The sequence below is a fragment of the Neltuma alba genome, unplaced genomic scaffold (assembly GCF_004799145.2).
Source record: "Neltuma alba isolate B1F8T4 unplaced genomic scaffold, ASM479914v2 tig00012803_pilon, whole genome shotgun sequence".
NCBI classification, from domain to species: Eukaryota; Viridiplantae; Streptophyta; class Magnoliopsida; order Fabales; family Fabaceae; genus Neltuma; species Neltuma alba.
Window position 1 is genome coordinate 1,921 of NW_021637200.1, and position 6,491 is coordinate 8,411.

The following is a 6,491-nucleotide window of genomic DNA, read 5'->3' on the forward strand; positions in this document are numbered from 1 at the left end:
ATAATTGTACATTCAAAGGTGAGATAAGAATTCAGTTTGATATGATTCATATTTTTGAAATGATATGATTCATATTAAATCCACTCTTTCATAATAAAAAGATGATGTGAAAAACTCAACTTTACGAAGCAAAAACAGAATATTGGAATACCAAAACCAAAACTCAATTTATAAACTGACTAAAAAATAAAACCATTCCAAATATACAGTCTATACAACACAAAAAGACAATACAACCAAACAAAGTAAAATCCAACAAGGCCGGACCAATTTAAAACCCAAAAAAAAAAAATTCTCGAGGATTCCCGATTGCAAAACAGCAACCCAGGGACTTTCACTTGAATTAGTTTACATTCCTCAGGTTGTCAGAAAGAGCTTGACAGATGAGGATATCTTCGGTTCGTGTCAGTTCAAGTCACAGCAATGGCCCCTCTGAGAGGTAGTAGTAAGAAGAACCCTGGGTTGATACCATTTCGCCACTCTGAAAATCCATAATAATAACAATCATACCTAATCACGGTTGGTACTTAGTTATCAGAGGACACCAGAACATTGTACTCCTTCAAGTGTCTTTGAAATTGAGCCAACTGGGTCTGCAGTTGAAGAATTCCAGCAGCTTTCCGTGACAAAATTGAATTTAATTTGACAATATAACCATCGAGTTGATTTCCGGGTTCATCAGCCTCACGAGCAGATTCATCTCCTGCATGTACAGTCATCACGTTAAAGAAAAAAAAAACCAGTGCAGCAGATTTAAAAACAACGAACAAGAGATTGTCCTTACCTCCTCTAACAGGTCCATTGTGTCCTCCACTTGTCTCCTATGAGCTGCTACAAGATCTTCCTCTTCCTATTCAGTTAATAAACCAACACAAAGGTCATCACCCAGCAATTTAACTATGAAAAACATTTCGTCAAAGCATGCCCAGAATATAATTACCTTTAACAGGGCATTTAGGTCATCATCAGGAGTATTCTTATGATTAGCCTTAGGCTGATCCATACGTTTCACATGAGAGTCTATCTTCTTGTCCTCCACAGAAGCTAATCGGGTGGTGTCTGCCTTCTTACTCGTCTTTCTCGTTCTGTCTTGTTCATATGTTGGCTTAAGGTAATCAACGTCATTTTCACGCTTCGTTCGTTTTTGACCACCTCTTTGGCCCCTTTGTGAGTCTGAATACACAGATGCAGCGAAATTTCCCCCCATCCTTCCACTAGGAACACGATCCATGTTAATTGGAGGAGAGGGCTCTCTTTCAAGTTTTTGGACCAACCAAAACGATTCTTGTCATTAGAAATGTAATTTATTTCATCTTCAAAGGTATCCTCACGAGATATAACTGACGACGAAGGCAATGTTGTCGAGTCCCTCAGGTTTGAAGATGAAGGAACGGATTCCTTTTTGGTGGTATTTCCTTTTGACAAACTCTTCACCCCCTACAGTGCGATTGTCACTTAGAATTGCTCATGACATTATCAGATGCATCACTTGCATACATATTAACTACTCAAATAACGTACCTGTCAGCATATCTTAAAGTGTTCAGAGTATGCTCACATGAACCTGAGCTCGGTGAAATGCATGATATCATTACAGTGCGTGAGTCACCAACAAAAGAATCTCTCAAGACTTCTGTCAATTTACTTCCTCTGAAAGGAATATGTCCCTGGTCATTGTCAAGAGCTCTAATGCATTCCTTCAAAGCAAGTAAGCTTTTATTAATTTCTGCACCTTCAATCCTGAAATAAAGTCAAGACCTTATTCATCAATTTTAGGCAGGCATTTTATCATAGTTATTTCTGAAGACTGAGAAAAGATATAGAAAACAATGGAAAATCTACACATAAGCTCTGAAGAGGGGTAATGATGCGGAAATGCTTAAATTTGAAAATGACAGCCGCACCTTGTCTGTTTATCATTATCTGTAGTATCCGCACCACGCTCACTTCCAGCAAGATCAATAAAAGATAGCTTGCCAACAAGTCGAGCAGGCTTGGATTCTGTACCATCAACTGATTTCTTGATACAAAGCTGAAGTATGGCATGTGATCGAGAGGATTCCTCATTCGCGCCAGTTGTACCAGTACTTCTTGTAGCATTCCCTTTCTCTATAAATTCCTTGATTGCCCCAACATCAGATACTCTGTATTCTTGCAAGCCCACAATGCAAACCTGTTGTTTTCCATCCTCCCTCATGAAAAGCTTTCTGCAAAAACATAAACCAGTCAGCAGCTAAACCCAAAAGCAAGACTTTTTGTGGCTCACAAGTTGATATGGCTTACTTTCGATCGTTGAGGAGATCAAATTTTTCCCCCATATATCTCAAAGAAACTAACATGTAATTGGAGACCTTGGTTCCGGTACGTATAAACATCAATTTTAAAATATCTTGGGATGCTTTGAGAGCAGTGGTTGCATGGTATAAGTCTTCCCACTTCCTGAAAAAATCAAGATTGTGTTATCCAAAATATTCAGAAAGAGTAAAGAAATGAAAATAAAAACATATTAAATTCTACACGATAGTTAGGTTATTAATAAATTTGCATACAGGACAGAGATATACTTATCTTGCCAGCTCTGTAGTAACACTATCAATTGTTCTATTTAAGTCGTCAAGTAGTTAATTTTGATATAGATTTAAGAAATTGAAAACAAAAGTGGACGAAATATCTGTGACAATAGGGAGAAGGGAGTATTGATGCAAAAGAGAACGCCCCCCCCCCCAAAAAAAAAAAAAAATCAGAGTCATTAGCCAAGTAAAAGAAGAATTCCAGGAATTTCTCATAAATCAGGTGTTCAATGTACGAAACATGAATAGGTGAGTTTTAATGCAGCAATGTTCAATTTTAATGATATATCTTCCTGCAAGGTACAAAAGTTAACAAAGATGTACCAACACTAGGTACAAAACATTCCAAATTTTTCATCTGACATTGGAAATGTGGAATGAACTGATTAGCCAAAAGTTTGAGAATGAAAGAGAGCTAGAGCAAATGATTTAGTTATAATCCCAAACCATACTAATAATTGGTTCTCTTTTGTTCGTATGCCTTACTATATTCTACCTGCAAGCAAATGACCATGAGATATTCAAAAACCATGCGGCGTTCTTATCCTCAAATAACATGAAACAGACAAATTTTAGTTCAAATCTTAAAAATGGGATGATAATCCTTTTTGTAAGTATTTGATAGTTATTAATCAATATATGAACTCCAATTTTTCTCAATCAACTTTAAGCAGAGTACTTGCCTGTTTGGCCATATGCAAAGCAAGTGGCTTTTGTTCGTTGGAAAATAAGAGGAACAATAGGTTCCACCGTCTCAGAATACCCTGTAGAAACAATTAAGTGAAAAGGGAACAAAACATAAACAAAATGATCTAGTGATACAAGGGGAATAGTCAGTCAATGAGGTAATCGGAGCGAGAGCTACTTATATACTCACTTTATCATTTGAAACATCTTCATCCAGTACAGCATCAAAAACAAATTCATGTTTCTCAACATATTGGTAAGTCGACCTGTAAAGTGCAGACATTAGAGAAGATTAAACTCAGGTTGTACAAGCACCAATAAATTATAGTCCAGTATGTCAAATTTCTAAGGGCAAAAGGTTAACAAAGATGTACCAACACAAAACACTAAGCCAATTGTTCAGCTGACGGAAGTTGGAAGATAGGGCGGAATTCAGAACTGATTACCAAATATTTGAGAATGGAAGAAAGCTAGAACTTTTAAAAAGCATGGGTGCTGGTTTGAACCATAATGATTGAAACATTCATCTAAGTAGGAAAAAATGACGGTTTGATAGCTCCGATTACCATTTGCAACCTGCCTAGTTCACTTCCAAAAGGCTGTGAAGAAGTAACATATTTACATAATGCTATTAAACAAAAGTTAACTTATCAATGGAGTTTTGAATATTAAGTGGTTTTTTTTATTAAAAAAAAAAGCCAGAAGAGAATGTTGTTTTTTTGTTGTGGGTTAACTTATAAGTTGTTTAATCGTAAAATTAAAAACGTTCATCACAAGCTACAGTGGAAGACAGAGACTATCAAACAACTAGTATTTGGACCCATGCAGTGCACACTGCACAGGATGCTCAAACAATAACTTAGATGTATCAGAAGTTATCTTTCTCTATTTTAGGCACTAATAAGCCTTTCTCCGGAATTTATAATTCTTAAGCGCAATTCTCCTTCAAGTTGGAGCAAGTCATATGAAGATCAGCATATGTTCAATGGCAAGTAAGGATACGGCAAACACATCTGCGCAATTCTTGATTAGGTATCTTGGAGAACATATTCAAAACAGATTTTATATTGTGAAAAGCTATGTTCTTTAAGACAGCCCACAACACAAATACTCACCTTAAGTTTCCTTTCATGAACCGTGAGAGCATTGGAATCTATGGCGATTATATCTTCCTCTTTCTTTGCTATTTCTTTCTTATTTAGTGGTCTCTTGCGAACCTGCAGCAGAGGTGTTATGTCAAAATGCAGTCGGCTCCAGGAACTAAAGGCCTTTGCTTTCAGTAGTCCAGTTTATAATAAAATGATGATATGCAGTATCAAACATTAAATATCATACCACAACTTTGATCTTAGCAACATTGTTTGCTCTCTCTTTATCTGCTGAGAGACTTTTAAGATTGGTCTCAGGCAAGCCCCGAGCTTTGTTTACAGGTATGGAAGAAAACGGCTCGGAATCATCAAAACTTCTACCACGAGCAGGATGATTGGTTAAATATTCATCGTGAATACTAGACATCTATTAAGAGTCAGACAAAAAATACCAGTCAGTTGCGTGTTCTCATTTTTGTCAATCATGGTGCACAGATTTTACATTTCACCCAAACATGAAACTTTTGTCCGACGAGCTACCAATTATTCAACTAGTTCAGAGAAAGAGAATGCAATGTCAACGAAAGAATAGGGCTAACTCAGCTTAATCCATACCAAGTTCATATCATAAACCATCCATAACGACTACAACCATTGACTTCGTCTAACCAAAGCACATAAGCTAAAATCAAATCACATATATGCAAGTCAATGATACAGACCTCAGGTAAAAGCTCAGTATTGAAGGAATGCAGATCAAGAAGGCCATGGGTAAGCCCACCGAGAAAGACTTGATCGTCATCGTTCTTCCTTAAGCTGGAAGACCGATACCCACCAAACCCCTGAAGTCCTCCCACATAGGAACCAAACTCCTGCACGCCCCCAAAAACAATTCCAAATCAGCTCAGCTCAGCCGGCGCCATGTTTGATTCCAGGGAAGCAACTGAAAAAAAGGCTAAAACGTTCAAGAAGCAAAATTTTACCTGCGTGGAAGTAGACGACTGAAACCATCTTCCCCTTGAAGTGGTCTCAAGAAAGTTATCGGAATTCTGACGCTGGTGGTGCACTGAGGAATTAGATCGTGGCATCTGCCTCCCCATCACGCTCATACTCCTCCAAAATTCGATCAATCCCTCCCACTCTCACTCAGTCTGCAAAAGATGCAGAAGTGAGGATTGGTGGATGATTTTTGAATGCTTAATTTCTATTTTCCTCAGGTAACGAACTCTGCTGTTCGGGAAAAGTGGGAAGAAAATGATTTTGAAACTTCCAAAAGGCGAACCTTATGTCTCTCCGTCTCCTGGGCAACACACAGAGAGTAGCGGCGCGTGTGCTGGACGTGCAATCAAACAAGAGAGTACAGTGCGTGAGCGGGGTCCAGTAATTTTTCAAAAACCGAAGCCACGGTCCGCGGATTTCCGCCAATTTGACTGGATCGCGGGGGAGAATTCAAAAAAGCAGCGACGCCCGGTTTCGCCGCGCGTGGACACGCGCATTTATGAAGCAGTCAGGCGTGTTGGGTAGGTGAATTGTCACCAGTAAAGAGCCTCGGGTAGCGTTGACGGTGCTCACGTCGTCGAGTACTGGGCCCCACTCCGGTGCATCGCGGCATTTGATAAATCATTTGATCCAGGCGATTTTTGACCGTTGATTCGGCATACGCAGACGGAATTAGGGAGTTTGAATGTGCATTTTCGTCCCAAAGTGAGATATTTTCTATTTTAATTTGTATGTGTAATTGTTTTACTACATTACTAGGATTTTTTGTGTGGAAATTTGCTTAAGAAAGGATTTATTGCAACTCATTAAATTGGTGCAATTTATGTTTAGTTATGTACGTTGATCTTTAAAGCACTCTCGTAAAAAAAATCTTTGAAACAAAAAGTATTTACCTATAATTCAGAATATTATTTGCATATAACTAAAAATACGTTGTACATACATAATTCCGGTTTTTCTAACTAATGAAATTTTCCAAAAAAAATAATACTTTTAAAATCTTTCCTTTTTCTTTTCCGCCGTCTGCATCATTATGAAGGATCTAACAAAAAGTAATAGTAGAGTTAATGGTAATCATATCCATTGCACCAAACCTAATTAACAAGATTCGACAAGCTATTCAGATCACCGAAAAATTAAATAAAAT

General features: G+C 37.8%; 1 pseudogene; it reads right to left on the minus strand.

Annotated features, from left to right (window-relative positions):
* Positions 1 to 415: 415 nt before the first annotated feature.
* On the minus strand, positions 416 to 5,604 carry LOC114731096 (kinesin-like protein KIN-13B; annotated as a pseudogene).
* Positions 5,605 to 6,491: the final 887 nt, after the last annotated feature.